Below are 16,284 nucleotides of genomic sequence, written 5' to 3'. Positions count from 1 at the left end.
GGGACATAACTGCCCTATGGCAGGATTTTCTTCAACAGTGTTTGTCTGCTTGGTTACAGGGCATTGAGAGCTGTGGTTTTGCAGATGGGGCAAAAAAGAGAGCATTGAATGAAATAACAACTATATAAGCTGGAAAAGGAAAGAAGTGAAAAGCAGAGGAGAAATGAAGAAATAGGTCAATAATCTATAAATCCTGCTGTTGGAACAGAATGGTGAGAGTAGTTGCTAAGTATGATAAGCTGCTGCTAAGAGTAATCAGAGTAGTTGATAAGATAGGGTATTACATAATTATATTGTGGAATACTATGTAGCAATTTAAAGAAGGAAGTAGATCTATATGCACTAACATGTAAAATTCTCCAAGATATACTGTTGAATAAAAAACCAAAATAGAAGTTAGCATGTGTGTATGTTTGTGTCCCCTACCAAACTATGCAATTGGAAGGAAAAGGGCTTATAATTTTTATTTTACTTTCCTACGGTTTGATATTTTTACACCTACTATGATTTTAATTTTAAGAATATTTTTAAAAGCTACTTTCATGTTAGAAAAATGGTATTCATAATTCCTTTATGTACAGATTCTACTGATAACATTGTATTTGTTTTTATCCAGTGTTTTTTGATGCAATTTTTTTTTTTTTTACAAAAGGGAATCACATTGTGCATACTGTTTTTAATCAGCTTTTTAACCATTTCCATGGCATTAAATATTTCTCTAGTATCATTTTTAATGGCTGAATAGAGCCTGGTTGTTAAATATTTATGCTTCATCCAGTTCTTATTTCTACCAAAAACACTTACATAAAAATCTTGTAGCTATAATTTTGCAAACATCTATGACTATTTTCTTAGCATGAATCCCCTAAAGTAAGAATGCTAGTTTAAGGGTTTTTATGCAAAATTCAGAGGCGTTCAACAGATATGGCCAAACCACCTTCCAGAAAGATTTTAAAAATTTACACTCTCACCAACAGTATACAACAGTGGCTCTTTCCTTGCCATTTTGCCAACACTGAGAGTACGATTTCTTTAAAATGTTGAAAATCTAGTTTTTAGTATCAGGTCACCAAAACTAGACTTATCTTGAAGATAAGCATTTTTAAAACTGTAACTCTATATTAAATTGTATTTGCAAACTCAAATACTATAGTGATGACCTCAGAGCAGTCCGTTTGATTCTGTGGGATGAAGAAATCAGGAAAATATTTGTGTACCTATTGCAGACCTATTGCAAAGCTTCTGTTCTTTGCCAAGCAGTTGCACTAAAAGATTGAAGATTGGGTTTTCAAAGTCTCATTCTAGCCTCCAATGAGTATAATTATTGAAATTTAAATATAGCTTTAAAAACTGCGCATTGGACCTTTGTGCCATTGAAGAAGGTCAAGTTCAAGCCCCTTATTTAAAAAGACCTCTCCCTAAGAGATCACAAAAGGAAGCCTATTAACATTACATTTTTCCTTTTTTTCTTCTTTGTTCATTTTAAAACACAGCTAATACTGACTGAAAACTAAAATTGTAGAAAACAATCATGGCTTATACTTGGTTGATGCAGCACCAGAATTGAGTGTGCTGCCACTGAACTAACTGGACATGATTATTAGTGGAAATCTTTGTTGAATTATCCATCTAAACAAAGCCTCACTGTTTTGCTTTCTAAACACTACTAGAAAGGACCATTAAATATTGCCATCTTAGGCATTTGGGGAAATTCAAAGTTTGGTATGGCTAAAATTTGGTTACTAAACATTCTGTTATTCCTATAAAGGACATAAGTTTTCAAATAGAAATGCTGTTTGAAATGTTTTACCATTAAACTTCAAGACTATGAAACGGTCTAATTTCAAAAAATTATTTCTTTTGGAGAGACAAAAAGATATTTGCTTGCTATTGCTACAGTTATGCTGTGTATATGCAAATGAAATAATAATCTACTGAGAAAAAGATGAAGATGATGGTTGCAAATGGTTTTATTGAGTAAACACAGCCATACTCTTCAAATTAATTATGACAGTGTTAACTTTTATTGTTCATTCTCGTGTAAAAATTTCAAAAATGCTACAATGCTGAAAAAAGAGTAGCTGAGGGAGATCAAAGAGGATCAAAAACAATTGAAACCTCTGGTGTCTTAGCAGTTATCAAAGAAAATCACACATCTCTCAAGACATTCAATACTTATTTATTTCAGTAAAAACACACAGCTGAAGCCAAAAAAAGAAAAAAGATACCACAGTAAAATGCTATTTTTGCTCTGTAGTTTCACCCAGGATCTTTTCATATGTGTAAAGATCTGCTTATGTTACTTAAAAAATTATTACAAAACCCTAAAACTAAACTTTACTTTTTCTACTAATTACCTATTTTTTTTCATTATCAAGCTCCAATTATAAAAGGTCCATGTTATCCATGTCTATTTCATTTTCTTTCCAGCACAACTTTTTGTAATATAACAGCTCTGTCAAAATATTAAGTTGGTAGCTTCAGCTGAGTTACCACGTAAGAGTGATGCCACGCAATAAAGAAGGTGCTAGACCATACGGAAATTTACCAAAGCGGATGTGCTAAAACCTGGTTACAAATTTCCTGGAACCCCTCACCCACCTCAAGGATGTAAGTGTCATGTTTGAGAGATGAAAGAGGAATTTCGGAAGAGGATCACTTTGAAAAGGACTGCTCTTGAGTCCATTTCCCAAGGGAGAGAGGACACTGCTGCCTCCTTACCCAAATCTAATGAAAGGCAGTTTGTGGCGGGGTGCAGTGGCTCATGCCTGTAATCCCAGCACTTTGGGAGGCCGAGGCGGGCAAATCCACAAGGTCAGGAGTTCCAAGACCCGCCTGACCAACATGGTGAAACCACGTCTCTACCAAAAAACAAAATTAGCAAGGCGTGGTGGTGCATGCCTGTAAACCCAGCTACTTGGGAGGCTGAGGCAGGAGAATCACTTGAAGCAGAAGGTAGAGGTTGCAGTGAGCAGAGATCCCCGTGCCACTGCACTCCAGCCTGGGCAACAAGAGTGGAAGGAAGGAGGAAGGAGGGAGGGAGGGAGGGAAGGAAGGAAGGAAGGAAGGAAGGAAGGAAGGAAGGAAGGAAGGAAGGAAGGAAGGAAGGAAGGAAGGAAGGAAGGAAGGAAGGAAGGAAGGAAGGGAGCACTTTGTTAGGGACCTTAAGCTGCTGCCTGGCATATGTTCCTTGAAGTTGGGGGACTCCAGGGTCCTGGGCTTGACTTCTCTAGGGGAAGTTAAAGGAGCCTGGGCAGCATAAAGGACGGGTCATGGCTGGCCTGGGAGGTAACTGCACTTTCCACTGACAACAGATAAATGTTCATGAACCCTAAAGTAAGAGAGTCAGATTGGAGCAATTTAAAGTTCTTCCTAAAGGACATCTGAGAGAGTCTGTGTGGAGCAGACTGTAGAAAACCAGGGCTGAGAGGGAGTGGCTGCCAAAGGAGATACTAGCCCATCAAGGGAGTTTCAGAGAGGCCCAGCAGAGAAAACGCTGACAATCTCCCAAAGCATCTGTGAGAGAAAGTATCATTTTTAAATGCCTGCCAGGTATAGAGAGGGTATCGCCATCTTAAAATGAGCCCAGTTATGTGGGTTTTCTGCTTCCTTTATGCCTCTCTGCTCTAAGCTCTAGTGGGTGACGAATGGTCATAACAAGTCACAGAGTGAAGAGTGGGAAAAGAAAGAAGAGTTCATTTTAAATCATTTGATTAATATCAGAACTGGATTCTCTGATTTCTGAGATGAGACTGCGGCTAGAAGTGACCAGAGGGTTTTCAGTTATACAAAAAAGGCCAGAAGAGTCAACAGGCCTTCTCTAGTTTTTAACTTGGGACAAGGAAAGCTACCATCTTTAAAGGGAGTGTGGAGAATAAAGTTCACGCTGCCGATAAAGACATACCTGAGAGTGGGTGATTTACCAAAGAAAGAGGTTTAATGGACTTACAGTTCCACATGGCTGGGGAGGCGTCACAATCATGGTGGAGAGAGCAAGGCACATCTTACGTGGATGGCAGCAGGCAAAGGGAGAGCTTGTTCAGAGAAACTCCCATTTTTAAACCATCAGATATCAAGACCAACCTGACCAACATGGTGCAACCCCATCTCTACTTAAAAAAAAAAAGAAAAATTAGCCAGGTGTGATGGTGGGTGCCTGTAATCCTAGCTACTCAGGAGGCTGAGGCAGGAGAATGGCTTGAACTCGAGAGGCAGAGTTTGCAGTGAGCTGAGACCATGGCCACTGCATTCCACTGCACTCCAGCATGGACAGGAGACTCTGTCTCAAAAAAACAAAACAAACAAAAAACCCCACAACCATCAGATCTCATGAGACTCACTCACCATCACGAGAACAGTGCAGGAAAGACCCACATCCATGATTCAGTCATCTCCCACTGGGTCTCTCCCACATGTGGGGATTATGAGAGCTTCAAGATGAGATTTAGGTGGGGATACAGAGCCAAACCATATCAAATTATATCCCAGGAGTCCTAAATGCTCCCTTGCTTTGTTGAAACCACTTTCTCAATACCAATAACTTTTAAAAGCCAATGTAACACTGTGAGAAAATGAGTGAACTTGTAATCACAAGATCTAAAATTGAATTCTGGATTCACACCTAAATAGCTAAGTGGCCTTGACCAACTTATGAAACTCTCTGAACATCAGTTTTTTTCATATATAAATGTAAAAGATTATAATAGTTAATTCCTACTTTTTTTTCCCCCTTTTCTTAGTATTTTTCTTGGTTGAGTTCTCCAGAAATAGTATCTACGAGAAGGATTCTAGTGCAAACCTGGGAGTTGATCCCAGGAAACCTAGTAGAGACGCAGGAATATAAGACATGAAATGAAGTTAATAAAGGGTGTGCTATGAAGCCAGTTACCACTGGGCAACAGAAGCTCAATCCTAGTAGGGAACCCAGGGAGAGATGGTGTAGACAAGCACTGTACAATAGAAACACAATGCAAGCCAAATTGGTAGTTTAGAATTTTCTAGTAGCCATATTTAAAAAGTAGAGAAGCTGGGTGCAGCTCATGCCTGTAATACCAGCACTTTGGGAAGCAGAGGCGAGTGGATCACCTGAGGTCAGGAGTTCATGACCAGCCTGGTCAACACATAGAAACCTGTCTCTACCAAAAATACAAAAACTAAGCCAAGCGTGGTAGTACATGCCTGTAATCCCAGCCATTTGAGAGGCTGAGGCAGGAGAATCACTTGAACCCAGGAGGTGAAGGTTTCAGTGAGCTGAGATTGTGCCACTGCACTCCAGCCTGGGTGACAGAACGAGACTGTGTCTCACAAAATAAATTAAATAAATAAAGAGTAAAGAGAAACAAGTGAAATTAATTTGAATACCCTATTTTATACAACACATTAAATCTAATGTATCACATTTCAACACGTAATAAATGCAAAAATTATTCATAAAATTAAAAAATAAATTTTTTTGACTAAGTCTTTAAAATCATGTGTGCATTTTATACTTACAGTGCAACTTGATATGAATACCAATTTTCATCTTGATTTGTATTCAGGTTTCATAAAATTTACAATTGAAAAAATAGTTCACACAGCCAAGTTTTTATCAAACATGCTTAAAATGTTTTCAGTAGCTGAAACAAGTATCGTTTTAATATTTTAAATTAATGAAAATCGAATAAAATATAAAATACCATTTGTCAGTCACATTAGTCACATGGTAGTGGCTACTGTATTGGACAGCACAGATACAGACAGTGTTTTGGAGTTATTCCATCTGAGGGACAAAGATGTTGGGGCATTCATCCACCTCTGGACCATGCTTGGCTAGTGGCTGTTTCTGGGGCTGTTAATAGCTATGCACACGACTGAGCTTCCTCACCACCAGAACAAAGCTTCATGCAGATGGGTGTAGCTGTTCACATAAGATGCCTTTTTTATGTAGAGGTGAATGCCCAAGGGATGTGGGCAGAGCACTGTCAGCTTCTGCTGCCTTATATAACCTCCATTTTGTCATATATTGTCATTTTTCTGAAGTCTCTTTTCTTTGATTTCTTAGAAGCATGAGACAAATCCATTTTTGTTTCATATATCTCTCACAGTTCAATCTTTCCACTGCCATTGATGGTATACTGTATTTCAGTGGCCCTGCCTTACGTAGCATGGTTTGCCGCATTTGCAGCAATTTCCTTAAAGCTTATGTCCAGTAAATCAGTCATGCCACCAGATTTGGGGGCTGTTGGTATTTATTATGTGGCCACATCCACTCTAGTCTCTAGAACCAAATCTGATTTGAAGCGGAAAAAATAAGCTCCAGCTTAATATTGTAGGACTTGACACTTAAGTATCCCAACACTTAGTTCCACTCAGAGCTCAGTTCTCACACTCTTGTACCCATGAGACCCATTCAAATGTAGAGGCCGTGGTTTGCTTGTTTGATTTCTCTAGTCTCTTTTCCGGGTCCTAGCCTCATTAATGACTCTGTTTCCTGATTGCAGGAAGAATTCCAGCCAGCCGACTTCCCTGGTCACTGTGCCTTATCTGCTTGCCCCATGGGCTTCTAGACACTTTGTGTCTCTGCCCCTCCCTGCTTGATCTCTCAGTGCTCCTTAGTCTGTGTTACCCACTGCTTTCTGGGTTGTGTAAGGCTAAATCCCCTGGACACCATGTTCTGCCTGCCAGATTAAACTTCCTCCCTTCTTCTCTTCCCTGATCTATGCCACCTAACTTAGAGGGCCGTATTCCAGGTATCTGTCTCTATCACCCTGTCCCACACCCACTGCACTTAACCAGGCCACATAATAAATATCACAACCCCAAATAAGAGAGCTTCTACCTTCAAACTTAAATTAATGCATGTAAGTTATTGTCACTCTTCTATCTTTCTAATCCATCTGCACTATGAAGTCATATTCATTTCTTAAAATCCTATACTTGACATGACAAAATTTGCAGTGTAGAACAAAGACTGGCAAACTTCAAATGGAAATGGCCAGAAAGTGCATATTTTAGCTATTGTGCACTGCATATTTTCTGTTGCAGCTACTCAACTCTGTTATAGCGTGGAAGCAGCTGTAGACAATATATAAATACATGGGCATGACTGTGTTTCAATAAACTTTATTGGACACTGAGAGGGCACCGAAATTTGAATTTCATATCATTTCTAATATGCCATGACACATTCTTCTTCCTTTTACATTTTTCAGCCACTTAAAAATGTAAACATCATTCTTAGCTTCTGGACCATACAAAATAGTCAGAGGACAGGATTTGTTTGGCTTTCACAGGTTCCCAGCTCTTGGTGTAGAACAGGGGCATCTAATCTTTCGGTTTCCTGGGCCACAGTGGAAAAAGAATTGTCTTGGGCCACACATAAAAAACACTAACACTACCGACAGCTCATAAGCAAAAAAAAAAAAAAAAAAAAAAAATCTCCTAATGTTTTAAGAAAATTTGTGTTGAGCTGCATTCAAAGCTGTCCTGGGCCACATGCAGCCCCAGGGCCATCGGTTAGACAAGCTCGGTATAGAAAACAATTTAGTACCTAGTGGACCATTTCAGATGCAACAATAACAGAAATGTAAGGAAAAGAGATACATCATTGAGATCCCTTCATAGAAAAGTCAAAGCTTAAATTGAATCTGGAAGACAGAAAAATAATTTGGATGATGAAAGGAAAAAAGGGTATTTCCAGTCAGCAATAGCATGATGAGTTGAGTGTGGTATTTAATAAATGATGAGATTATGCAAACAGTCCTTGTTATTCACCAACTATTGAGTATCTGTTAAGTGTGTGTGTGTGTATATCTATATATATACTCACTATATAATATATATATACTTACTATATAATGTATATATACACACATACATACATATATTTGTATGTGACCATAAAGCAGATAAAATGTAAATATTGCTTCTTCTTCTCTTCTATTCTTGTAGAATTGCTTTTACAAAAATATTAAACCTTCTCCTTCTAGCCTTCATGACTCAAATTCTCTTCCAAAATTTTTTTCTCTGTACTTCTTTGATCTTTATTCTGGATGTTTTCCTCAGATCTGTTTTCCAGCATCTAATTCTTGCTCTCAATTGTGTCTAATCTCATGTGTAACACTTCCATTGAGGTTTTAATATCAACAGCTACATGGGTTATTTCTAAAATTCCATTTTTCCAAAATCTTCCTTTAGTTTCACACTGTCATTTTTTCCTTAAACAAATTAAACATATTTGTTTCATACTATATTTTAGATTTTTAAATTATCTTTAGTTTTTAGAGTGTTAATTTTCTGGGTTCATTGCTGATGAGGATTTGTTTCCTTGTTTCATAATTTTTGAGAGTAAACTGACATTCAATGGCTTTTTATCTGAGAGACTCTCATGCTCAGGTTTATGAAAACATCTTTCAAAGTGTTTTTCATTTGCCCCTGCCAAGCCCATAGGAGCGTCACCCATTTCATAGCCATTTCTACATTCATTTCTTAGCTCCTATGCCATATAGGTAGTATGAATTTGGGTCCCACAACTACAAAGAGTGCGGGTTTGAGTTTGATAAATTATGAGTGATTATTTTCCTATTCGTGGCCCCTAGCATAAGGAACACTTCTTTGACACCTCTCAGGCCAATGATTGGTGTTTTCTACACCCTGTGTTGTTGAGGATGCAGGATTCAGTTCTGGTTCCTTCAGTTCCAGGCCTGAAGCTTTCTTTTCTGTCCCAGCAATGGCATTACAAGTTTAGTCCTGCCCTCCGGCCCAGGGTTTCGAATGTCTACAGACCATTGTTTTCTGTGCTGACATCTGGGAATTTTCCTTGTTTGAGTTTACCTATACATTTCATACATTTTAAAAACTACTTTATCTAGTATTTCTGTATTTAGAGGGCAAAAGGAGACTTGCCATTCACTTCTATCTGACAAATTATCCAGAAGACTCAGTGGCTTTTATTTTCAAGGTGACAAGATAAACACATGTGAGGACCAAGGGGGTGAAGATTTTAAATGTGGATGGGAAGAACGCAAAGATTCTAAAAGGGCAGAAAAATAAGATTCCATCAGAGAAACAGAAGACTGAGACGTCTCTGTAGATAGATGTTTTGTTTGTATGTTTAGCTTTTTATTTTGAAATAATTTTACATTTACAGAAGATTTGCAAAGATAGCACAGACTTCCCATAACCCTTCCCTCAGCTTCTAATGTTAGCATCTTACATGACGAGGGTACAATGATCAAAAAAAAGAAATTAACATTGGTACAATATCATTACCTAAATTACAGACTTTAATCAGATTTTGCCAGTTTTCCACTAATGTCCTTTTTCTGTTCCTGGGTCCAATCGGGGATTCCACATTGTTTTTAATTCATCACCTTAATCTCTTCCAATCTGGGACAATTTCTCTTTTAACATTGTCTTTCATGACACTCTTGACAAATATCTGTCAAGTTTTTTGTAAAATACTCCTCAATTTGCATTTGTTTGGTTTTTTTCTCACGATCAGATTGAGGCTATGTATTCATGGGAAAGATACCACAGAGGTGAGGTGCCCTTTTCCGTGCATCATAGTCACCTTACTTGTTGTCAGTATGTGTTATCACTGGTGATGCTGACCTTGACCATTTGGCTAATGTGGTATCTACCATGCTTTTTAATTACTGTAAAAATTTTTTTTTCTTGAATACTATAATTAATTGGGGAGAGAGACTTTCAGGCTATCAAATAACGATTTTCTTTTTTCTTTCTTTTTTTTTGGAGACAGAGTCTTGCTCTGTCACCTAGGCTGGAGTACAGTGGCACGATCTCTGCTCACTGCAACCTCCCCCTCCCGGGTTCAAGAAATTCTCCTGCCTCAGCCTCCCAAGTAGCTGGTGTTATAGGTGCATGCCACCACACCCAGCTAATTTTTGTATTTGTAGTAGAGATAGGGTTTCACCATGTTGGCCAGGCTGGTCTTGAACTCCTGATCTCGTGATCTACCTGCCTGGGTCTCCCAAAGTGGTAGGATTACAGGCATGGGCCATCACACCCGGCCCCAATAAGCATTTTCTCCCAAAACATTGTCAATTAATTTAGGCATGCATGGACAGATCCTCCCTACAGCAATGTTTCATCAGTGTTCTAGTGTTCTCACAATGATTTTCTATTTCCATCTTTCCTTTTGTATCTATTATTTCTAATTATTCTGTAAGAAGTTGTCCTTTCTCTACCATTTACTTTTATTCAATCATTTATTCATATCAGTATGTAGTAATTTTTTTTTTATTTTATTCTGCTTTATTTTAGGTTGTTATTTATTCTGTTATTTTAGGTTGGCTCCTGTGTCCTCTCAATGCGCCCCCGCCTTTTTCTTGAGTACTTACTTTTTGTTACCACAACATCCTCCAGGTTCTTCTTTTATCCCTGTCCCAGCCCTAAACAAATCATTTTTCCACAGAGCTCTGTAATTGCATTAAACCATAGTGGTGTATAGTTTGAACCCTCTCCTTTCATTTAGGGAATGAGAACAGAGTCAGAAAAGCAGCTAAGGATCTTCAGATAAGCCCAACATTCAGAGACTGAGTAGAGAAGGGGTTGGGAGCTAACAAAGGAAAAGAGAAGGAACCGCCAAAGAAATGGGAAGAAACTCAGAGCATGGTATCAGAGAAGCTGAGAAGACATCCACAGCTCTAACTTCAGGGTCCTCCAACATTTTCTACCTGATTCCTGCCACCTTTATCTATTCTCTCTTCAGGAAAACAAGTATCTTCCAGGTAGATATCCTTACTGTCCTGACCTAACCAAATCTCCAACTCTGCTAGAACTGCAGTAAACACAGCCAGAACTAGCAAATTCAGCCCCATGGATGTTATACCCCCATCTCACAAACTGAAATGTTTTTCCCTCCTCTCTCATACCCAAATACCACTCATCTTTCCAAAGCCAGGGCAAGTCACAGCTTTTCTTGAACCTTTTCCCAAACTTTCAGCCTACATTTATCCATTGCTTTTTATAAATATCATGGTTCTTATCTCCTCAGTCATTTCAGTACTTGTATTATATTCTTTTAAAATTTTTTGTTTCGTATAATTTATTACCCAACAATACTGTGGTTCCTTTAATTGAGAGCCCATACTTCATACCCTCTGGTATGCATAGTAGTTAGTAATACGGAACTACTAGCAGACATTTAGTAAATATATGTCAGTTTAACATTTATATCAACAAATCAACTGGTATAGACAGTCATAGAAGAAAGAGTTGAAAACTGGGAAGATTCCAGGAGCTATCTTATCTATTCAGGAATGTTCAAAACTACTCCTTAAGATACAAAGTTGGAATAACTATCAAATTCCTCATGGACTTTGTCATATTACAAGAAAATGTAACCGGAGCTACAGCAATTCTTATCTCTCACCAGAAAATAATTCATCAGGATGCATGGCTGATCTATTAATAAAGTAAGTCATTATAGTATTCTACACAACCCTATCTTGCTTTGTTTTACAACTACCTAATTTTCTATTTTCAAAAGCAACTACTTGTTATGGAAAACGAATATATAAAGTTATTGTATTTTTAAAGGGCAAATTGTAAGCATATTAATGGAATTTATTTTTTTAAAGTGAATGATTATTTTCCTTATTAAAAACATGTTTGTTTGTTGAAAGGTCAATAAAATACATATGAGAAAAAAAAATGTATTTCATAATCCCACACCCCAAACCAGAGACAATTAACATTCACAGTATAATACACCATATGTGTGTGTGTGTGTGTGTGTGTGTGTGTGTGTGTGTATATATATGGGTATACGAGATGATTTTATGCAAATTATTTTGTAACTTACCTTTTTCACTTAATGTTTAGTATTTTCTCACATTATTAAATACATTTCTACATTATCTCTTTGTGGTAGTGAATGGAATGTCAAATTGGATGTATCTTCATTTACTAAACTTCCAGTATATGCCACACTGTGATAAACATTCTTATGCTAAATTGGGAACACAACCATAATTGTTTCATTAGCATAAATTTATAAAAGTGATCTCTCTGTATGAATAGCTTTATACAGCTTAAGGGTTTTCTTATTTTGTTTTTTAATGACCAGTGCCCACCTGCCCATCAGAAAGGTTGTGCTAATTTACCATCCCAATCATTAGTAGTTAAAGCAACTTTCAGACACTGTATCATTTCATAGTTCTAAAAAAATCATGTATCTTTCTGAAGAGTCCGTATAAAGATGATGAAATAATGCTACATTTTCTTTTTCTTACTATGGGAGTTCCCTTTTTCCCTTCAACTTTTATAAATTTTTAAGTATTTTGCTTCCTCATACAAAAAATGCAAAACAACACACATTATTTAGTATGAGCAGCAAAGAAAGTACAAGGTCATCTGAGCAATATAGTCCAACAGAACATGGCTGCAGCTAAGGAACAATAATGAAATTGATTAATCAAGCTCCTAATTGTAAATTTCTTATCAAGAGACATTATTTTTAAGTAAGTTTTCCTTCGTTTTTTGGTATTATCGGTGTATTTGCATGAAAGTTAATATTTTGCACTTTTGAGATTTACCATTTTTTCTTATAAAAGAGAATCAGGCTTAGCCAACACCTGCATGTGCACAAACACATCATGGAAAGGTAGTTGACACATTTAAAGTAAGAAATAATGTTTCCCAGTAGCAATGTGATTATTATTTATTTGTATTTATATTCATTTATACACTCACCTTAACACAAACAATTTTCAACGGCAAATTTATTTTTTTAATAGCAGAATAAGAAAATAATTGGTTAAACTTACTATTTTAAACAAACCAATAATTTCAAGACAAAGAGAAATACAACTATGTCAATATGATAGCTCTGCTTTAATTTAAAATTTGTTTCCATGAATTGTCTGTTCCTATCTAAGTCATAGGCCTTCATAGCTAAGAAACATACCAAACATACTTAATATAAAATATAAAAATAATTTAATAATTTTCAATTATTAATTTTTATTGCAAGAGAAAAATGAGCATAAGTACTCATTTGTTTAAGCGATTTGTTTAAACAAATCGTTAATATATAAACTTTTCCATTTCTATAGATAAAAGTCAGAAGAGCAGTGTTGGACTAAGATTACTTTTGAACAACTTTTCAAACATTTAATCAGGCTTCAGTTTAAAAAACTAGCCCACTTTCCCCTTCAAAGATCTGAAAAGCAGAGGATAAAATCAACCAACATTTTCCTTTCTACTCGCCCAGCATCAATCATGGGTGACAATCTCTGCAAGATTGCTTTAAATTGAACAATCTTTTAAACTAATATTGTATTCTTAAAGAGAGATGAAGGTGGCGTCTAAGAAAAAAAGAACCACTTTATTGATCCCCAGAGAGATGTTAAGAAAGCCAAAGATTGCGTAAGCAGTCTGGCAGTGGCAATAGCATAAGGAAAAGCTATTACTAAACATGACAGGGCCCACCAGGTTGCAGAGATCTGCACACACAATCCCATTTTGCTATTTGTAATATTATTTATATTTTCTACAAATTGGACAATATATTTTTGGTAGACAAAGTTGCTTCTAAAACAAAGAAATACTAGGCAAAAGAACTGATGAGTGATTAGCAAAGTCAGGTCTACTCCAATCAAGCACACACAATATTTGTAAGTCATGTACCGTGTAAGATTGCTAGAGTGGCTACAGGACTTCTAAGCAAGACTCATGCTTCTCAAAAAATACCTCCCAGTTTAAATGCTAAGACAGTGGCTCTGCAAACGCATGCTACACCTTGGAAGCTCCTAATATTATGGAGTAAAAACACACACACATCTGAATGCAAAATGCTTTATTCTCTCATTGTAATTTTCCAAATTTTAAAATGTATTTTTTTTATTGATATGAGTTGTCTCTATGACATGAGCAAATTACCTGTTTTTTTAGAGTACTTTTTTTTTTTTGGTAGATTAAGGGTACAAATTGAAAAAATGAAATATCATTTTCCAGGAACCATAGTCATTACAAACTTTTGGAGGAAGAAACAAATTCATGTAAATTGGTACTGTGCAACTAACTCAGTAATTCTGAGCTTTAGTTCCTTCTTAGTAGAAAATGAATTTTGTGTGTGTATGTGAAATGATATGACTAAATATGGCGAGTCTTACTGAGAACTTAAAATTAAACTCTAAAGGCAGCTTCACTTATATCTAGTGAATGCCTAGGGAGTCCATCTTTTACTGCATATCACTGTGTGTAATAATGTCCTATTTTGATTAATGTGTTTCTTCTTTGTTTAATTTGTTTTTGTTTCTGGTCTTATAGAAGTATGGTATATTTCCTCTGTCTTTTTAATCTGACCAGTAAGCACTTTTCCTTTTCTGAATGTGTAAAGGAGAGAGGAGATACTTTAGACTCCTGCTACTCAGAGACCAGCAGCGTGGCATCATCTAGGAACTTTTTATAAAATCGGATTAATGGGCCCCTCCCCAAATATACTGAATCTCAACCTGCTTTTAAACAAGATCCTCAAGAGATGCAAACACAAATCAAAGTTTAAGAAGCACCGTCTTGAAGCACCCTTTCTCCTCCCAGTTCTGGTATTCCCCACTCCCACCACCGCACCCCCGACTCCAACTGTTCTTCCATTTAGAAGGAGATGCAACTATGTGAACAATGGCCCATTTGCAAACAGACATGAAATAAAGGTAATTATATTATATTAATCTACTCTCTGTTTATGACCTCCTTCATCATCTAGAAACATCCACCCTCAGGGTGGGGGGGATTTGAACTAGTACAGAAAGACTATAAAGAAAAAGATAAAGAGAAAGTTAATGCTCAGCCCATAACATCCTAAGTGGAATGTTTTATTTATGAAAAGATAAAAGATTTTAAAATTCAAGTTTATTAAGAGAAATAATGTTTCCATCATCCCTTCCTTTCCCCCTTTTATATCACAAAGCAAGTGGATGTAGAACATGGGTTTTTTTCACGGACTAGAGAAGATATCCATTCCACCCATTATCTAGGCCATGATTTTTTTCTTATATTAGCTTTATTTTTAAATAATTTTTTGTTTACAGAAAAGTTACATAGATAGTAGAGTTCTCGTATACCCTTCACTCAGCTTGGCCTGATGTTTATATTTTCTATAATCATGCTATGAAGTTGGAGATTACAGAATTAACATTAGTACAATATTCAGATGTATTCTGATATCCCAGTTTTTCTACTGTCCTCTTCTTTTCAGCGCAACTTATGAATCCACATTAAACTTAGTGCATTAATGTCCTCCAAGTTGTGATTGTTTCTTGTTCTCTCCTCGCCTTTCAGGACCTTAACTGTTCTGAGGAGAACTGGTTAGGTATTTTACAGAGTGTCCCTCAATTTCAGTCTGTTTAATGTTTTTTCATGATTAGACTATCCTTTATTTTTTTCTCTCATTTTTTTTTTCTTATTGCATTTTAGGTTTTGGGGTACATGTGAAGAACATGTACATGCTGCCTTCCTCCCCTTCACCTATATCTGGCATTTCTCCCCATGCTATCTCTCCCCAATTCCCCACCCCCCGCTGTCCCTCCCCTATTTCCCCCCTACAGACCCCAGTGTGTGAAGCTCCCCTCCCTGTGTTCATGTGTTCTCATTGTCCTTATAGCTTTGGTGGAAGAAAACAAGAGAGGTGATGTTAGGTCATGAATGTTTATTCTTGATGCATAAGGATAAACTCTGGAGGAAATAAGAAGCTTCTTTTTCTGGATCCCAGAGATGGCAGGGAGAGAAAAGAGACAGAAATAGGGCAAATAAGTAAGATGATCTTAGGGTTTTAGTTTTTATTCTCTTCTCAATACACACCTTTTTGGGGCTAACCCTTATGGGAAGGGCAACTTAGTTCCAGCTAGATGGATACAGGGTTATCACAGGTCATTGGGTTAGTGGCTCACTTTCCCAGATGAAGGTTCTGGGAAGTTGTGTGCTGGTAAATGTTTAACAACTGGCTGGGAGACAGGGAGGTAGGGGAAGGTGAAACACGGATTTGTTGTATTTGCCAATTTCCATGATGTAAATAATCCTAACATGGCTGATTTCAAGCTACCCAAGTGATGTCACTGAATGCAGAGTTGGGAAGCACTGTGTGGCAGTGCACCATCAAATACCATGATGTGGTATTTCCACCATACACATATAATAGGCATAGATAGTAGTAACGTGTAGAACAATAAATAGGAAGTGATACGTTGGGGGGCACTATCTTTATTTTTAATGTAATTTATTTGGTTATAAGTTTATAATATTTAATTTTCAACAATGGCTGCATTTAAAAACTGGCTC

General features: G+C 36.9%; 1 protein-coding gene across 3 annotated transcripts in view; it reads right to left on the bottom strand.

The window, feature by feature from the left end:
- The window catches only part of LOC108299757 (homeobox protein cut-like 1), a 40,425-nt gene that overhangs the window by 3,355 nt on the left and 20,786 nt on the right, over positions 1 to 16,284 (bottom strand). Inside the window, exon 2 of one of the 3 annotated variants that reach the window (XR_005199079.1) lies at positions 9,929 to 11,956. The exons of 1 other annotated variant lie outside the window; for it this stretch is intronic. The gene's annotated coding sequence lies outside the window, so the exon portion shown is untranslated. Of the gene's footprint in view, positions 1 to 9,928; positions 11,957 to 15,562; positions 15,708 to 16,284 lie in introns of those variants that run through there. One more of the 3 variants, XR_005199077.1, reaches the window with a different exon arrangement.

Source organism: Cebus imitator, unplaced genomic scaffold (genome assembly GCF_001604975.1).
Source record: "Cebus imitator isolate Cc_AM_T3 unplaced genomic scaffold, Cebus_imitator-1.0 Scaffold24, whole genome shotgun sequence".
Classification (NCBI taxonomy): domain Eukaryota; kingdom Metazoa; phylum Chordata; class Mammalia; order Primates; family Cebidae; genus Cebus; species Cebus imitator.
The sequence above is the reverse complement of the archived record's forward strand: the minus strand, read 5'-3'. Positions and strand labels throughout refer to the sequence as shown.